The following is a 5,397-nucleotide window of genomic DNA, read 5'->3' as shown; positions in this document are numbered from 1 at the left end:
CTGGATCCTGGGCATGTGGCTTTCTAAATTCACCCTTCCACTCTCTTCTGATGTCTGCTGTGTCATTCGGTGGGCTTGATGCTATTAGCCATTTCATGTGCAACTTGCACCCTCTTTTGGAGCTGTTCTGCATTGATACTGCCCTGAACAAAGCTGTTCTGCATGCAGCCAGTGTGTTCATTGGCATCAGACCCTGCTTGCTCACTGTGGTTTCCTACATCTGCATCATCCAAGCCATCCTCCAAATCTACTCCACTGAGGGCAGACGCAAGGCCTTCTCCACCTATCTCCCACCTTACCATCATTGTTATGGATTACGGGATGGGGCTACTCGCTGGGGATAGACATCCTGGTCTCTACTCTGTATTGCACTGTAACGCCCATGCTAAACCCCATCACATACTGCCTATGGAATCATGAGTTGAAGGCAGCTCTGGGGAAAATAGTCAATGGAAAACATGCCTCTCAACGAACATGAGACACTGGCAGGGAGTGAGCCTGAGAGCAGCAAAATGGCTGTACATTGGCAGATCCCATGGGAAGCAGTGCCTGGGATCCAGAACTCTTCCACACTATTCCTTGCTCTGCCCAATGGCTTACTGTACCACTTTGGGGAAAAAAATCACAGATCATCTCTGACTAACAGGCCACAAACTGCTCTAAGCCTCTGTTTCTTCAGCTGTGAAACAGGGATAATGAAATTTTCCCACACTTGGAGATCCTTGGAGGAAAGGTGCTATGTATGCGCAAAATAGTATTGTTATTCCTCTTGATCCTGCCTGGAGCTGCCTTGGATCTCAGCTTTTGGGCCCAGAACTTAATCACTCTTAGATTTATGTACTGTACCAGATATAAATAAAGCCAGTGAATTATAATCGCTAAACAACTGACGTAATTGCCAGAAAGAGGATAAAATTTAAATCTAGCAGACTGGTGCTCTGGGGCATAAGTGACTTTGCCATATACATACTGATGTTAGACATGAAGTAGATATGATGCTGTTCACAGGAAATGTGTGTATGAGCAAGATTTGCAGCTGATTCATGCCTGCTGATGTGTGTGTTTGCAGTTATAACTTTCTGTAGATTTTATCATTTAATGGCCTGCTCCTGCTTCATTGAAGTAAGTGGCCAAACTCTCTTTGCCTTGAATGAGTGCAGACTCCAACTATAGATATCAAGGTTCTTACACACTGTCCTAGGCCTACATCCACCAAGGTATCAAGACTCCTAAATTCCATTTGTAAATCAGGACAATTCTTCAGGGAAGACTTCAAGATTTTTCTTATTCAAATAAGAAAAAAAGAACATTAAAAATGCACACAGTTAAAGACAATCTATGTATTGCTGAGGAAACTGGACTTGTAGGTTAAGGCACAGGTCTGGGAGATCAGTGGAAGCTAGGAGACTCAGCACCTTTAAGGATCTGGCCCCAAGTGCCTTACTTATGTTAATATATTTATCCTCACATCAGCACTGTGAGCTAGGGAAGCATCATCTTAATTTTACAGATGGGAAAACCGAGGCACAGAGAGAATAAATATCTTCACTATGGCAACACACAATCCAAGCTAAGTAAGAAAGGGATTGACTTTAAATATTATCTATCTTTGACTAAGTATGGGATAGCAACTGAAGGTTAAGCAAGTGACTATTGGGGTGATGTTTAATTTGGAGAGGTACATAATTTAAAAAAAAACAACAACAAAACACCAAGCCTGTGTTACCCCCTGGAATCAATTCCATTTTGTTTAGGAAAAAACAAAAATCAAACAGATGCTGGATCAAAAAGGGAACTTTCCACATTTGATGCAGGGATACTCTCTGGTGTAAGCTTTTAGAGCAGTGGCATGTTCTGCATAGTAACATCCTAGTAGAGATCATCTCATGAACAGCGCCCCGCTCTGTCACCTGAGTACAGACCATGTCCCCACCCACTCACGGTCTCATTTGCTATTGCACAGTGTCCCCCTGGCAAATACAGCAATTGCTGACATGCAGCTTTCACTGGGATCTCTAGCATAAGCTGGTGGAAAAAGTGACCAGAAGAGCCAGGATGCCTATAAAGAAGCACCTGGAACCAAAGAGGTGGAGCCAGCATCATGTGACTTTGCAGCTGTCAGTGGCCCACCAGTAAGTGGTCCATATAATCACTGGTCCACACCTCAGCTTGAGAAGTGCCTTTTTAGAGTAGTTACAGGATGAGTAAATATCCAACCCCATACGGTACAGATCACAGGACAGTTCCTGGAATTTAAGCATGATAAAACTGCTACCCAAAAAGGACTCCGCTGATGTACAGCTAGCTCTTTCCTGGCTTAGGATCCCATCATGCAACTCCTGTCAAAATGGATGGGGCTGAAAGTATCCTAAATTAGGTCTATTGACCCACAGCAACACCCTTCTAGCATTAACTTTAGAGAGCTAGGGCAATATTAAAGTCTATGGAAATCTGAGTAAAGCCTGTGGTGCATGTGGAATAATATCTTGGATTCTCCTGAGCAGCATATGGCAAAGAAAAGCATTTCTATGTATTTTCTAGGCACTATTAGTTGCTCAACCACCTTTATTTAAAGGGGATTCCCAATGACTAGGGTCAGAATCTGAGAGCCATGGAGAGACATATTAGGGGAACAGACTTTTGGGGGGTGACTGGGGCATGAAGTATTGTCAACCACAAGGGTTCAAAAAATCAAGTGTGTGCTAGGGGGATTGCATTCAGGTTTCTGATCCCTTGGCCACACTTGAGTCACATTTTCCAAGCTTATCTCTACAGCCAGAAGGGCTTCACCCTTTTCTCATTTAGAATGGAAGCCCAGATTCTCCCATAGTCACCTGACTCCAGGAGCTGGGTGTGACACTTCCTGGTGGTACCCAGCTTCATGAGGCGCCTTGATAGCACCTGCCCTTAGCATGAAGAAGCCTTGTCTGTGCCTGCCACGTTTCAGCTCCCCAATGCCGCTGGCCACAGGCAACACAAGCATTCCCCTCCAGACCAGCAGTCCTCAACCTGTGGGTCGGGACCCCAAAGTGGGTCAAGACCCCCTTTGAATGGGGTCACCAGAGCTGGCTTAGTCTTGCTGGGGCCCGGGGATGAAGCCTGAGCCCCACTACGCTGGGCCGACGCCAAAGACTGAGGACTTCAGCCTTGGGCGGCAGGACTCAGGTTGCAGGCCCCCTGCCTGGGGCTAAAGCCCTTGAGCTTCAGCTTTGCCCCCCCCCCGTCCAGAGCGGTGGGGCTTGGGCTTTGGACCCCCCCCCCCCCCCGACTCAGGGAAGTGGGACTTGGATGGGCTCAGGCTTCAATCCCCCATCCTGGGGTTGTGCAATGAAGTTTGAGAACTTCTGTTCTAGACCTATGAAGGCTCTGCTGTTTCTCTACAGGTAAGCAACAGGCACACTCTAACCTCTGAGCCCTCTGACCAACTCCCTGGAGCATCCAGGCCCTGATTCACTGGATACTCACAATATTCACAGATTCACCGCTTCCAGAGGAATAGTACACTCTGGCTTGCCAGTTCCACCTCAGATCACTGCCTCACTTACCTCACAGCACTTAGATATGTTTATAGTAAAATCAAGTATTAGCTTATTTAACAACACTCAGAGATTCAAGAAGTAGTAAGTAGAAGTATTGGAAACAAATGGTTATATAGCACATTCTATAGCCTAGATACTCTTGCATCTCAAAGTCCTTGCAGAGTTTTACACCCAGGCTTGCCTGTGACCCTTCTTTCATGTGGCAGACATGCTGTTCGTTTGCCTTCTAGCCGATGGCCCCCATGTGTTTCCTTGCACCCCACGATATACCACAACAATCCTTTGTCTTTATTCATAAGCAGGACGCCCTTCCTGCTGCTTGTTGGTTTCTGTAGATTTCACAATCTGTTCTTTTGTCTATGGTTCAGTATGCAAACAGGCATAAAATGCACAAAACACAAAGTACCAGATGGGGAGATGGGTGTCTGTTATTTCCTGCCTGAAAGGAACAGCTCTGAGGTTATCACCTCTTGGTGACCAGCCTTAACTCCAAGACCTTAAGAATATAATTTTTAATATAGATACATAACTCCTTCAATATTATCGGTACGTGCCTAGCCCAATGGTTACGACAAGCAGTGGGCTACTGGCTCTTGGTAGAGACGTCTCATGCCACCTTTTGGTGAACTATTATGCAGATATCTGACCTGGGGATGAGAGATCCTGTAAAACCCTGTGCACCCTGTGTAAGCTGCCCATTTGGCACCAAGGGATTCCAGGGGTTTTAGGGAGGGGGAAAAAACTGACCAACCTTCCAAATATCAGGAGTATAGCTAGGGTGACCAGACAGCAAGTGTGAAAAATCAGGATGGGGTGGGAGGGAGTAATAGAAGCTTGTATAAGAAAAAGACCCCAAAATTGGGACTATCGCTATAAAATCGGGACATCTGGTCACTCTAAGTACAGCTAAGTTTGTGAGAGCCGACAAGGCTCCTGTTGGATGTGGAACCAATGTGGGGGCCCCAACACAGGGAAAGGTTTGGAGAGGTGAGGGTCACCACAGAGGGAGCAAGTTTGTGGTGGGATCACAAGAGACCAGATTCTGAGGTGGGGGGGGGTCACTGGAAGGGAGTAAGGGGGGGGCAGGTTTTTGTGGAGTTTCATGGGGATCTTTGGGGGGGTTATGGAAAGTATTCTGTTTCTAGGCTAGTCTCACGGGGGAGTTGGGGGAGTATTATGGAGGGTTTCATGGGGGCATGGTTTGGGGTATAAAGAGACCTCTTGCTTTTAAACGTTGCCCTCTAGGGCAGTGCTTCTCAAAGTGGTGATCCACGGACCGGCACGCCATTGGCTGCTGGTCCGCAGCTAGTTTCCTCATAAGAGCTTCGAATAGGATAATAATATGGCACCAGTCCTGGCACATTGGGAAAAAAATGGCTGGTCCCCAGGGGCGGCTCCAGGCCCCAGCACGCCAAGCGAGTGCTTGGGGCGGCATGCCGTGGGGGGCGCTCTGCCGGTCGCCGGGAGGGCGGCAGGCGACTCCGGTGGACCTCCCGCAGGTGTTCCTGCGGAGGGTCCGCTGGTCCCGCAGCTTCGGTGGAGCATCCGCAGCAGGTGTGCCTGTGGGAGGTCCACCGGAGCCGCAGGACCGGGGACCGGCAGAGCGCCCCCCACCCCCCACGGCGTGCCGCCGTGCTTGGGGCGGCGAAATGGTTAGAGCCGCCCGTGCTGGTCCCCCACATCGGATCGCCTGAGACGCTCTGCTCTAGGGTCTGTTGGCAGACTCCTGCCAGCCTGGCCTCTGCGGGCGCGATACGGCCGGGCTGGCACTAGGTGGCGCACAACCCGCAGCTTGTTCCCCCGGCTCTCTCTGATCACATGACGTGACCCACTGTCATGTGATCCTCCGGCCCGCTCA

The sequence above is a fragment of the Mauremys mutica genome, chromosome 11 (genome assembly GCF_020497125.1).
Source record: "Mauremys mutica isolate MM-2020 ecotype Southern chromosome 11, ASM2049712v1, whole genome shotgun sequence".
Classification (NCBI taxonomy): domain Eukaryota; kingdom Metazoa; phylum Chordata; order Testudines; family Geoemydidae; genus Mauremys; species Mauremys mutica.
Note: the sequence above shows the minus strand (reverse complement) of the source record.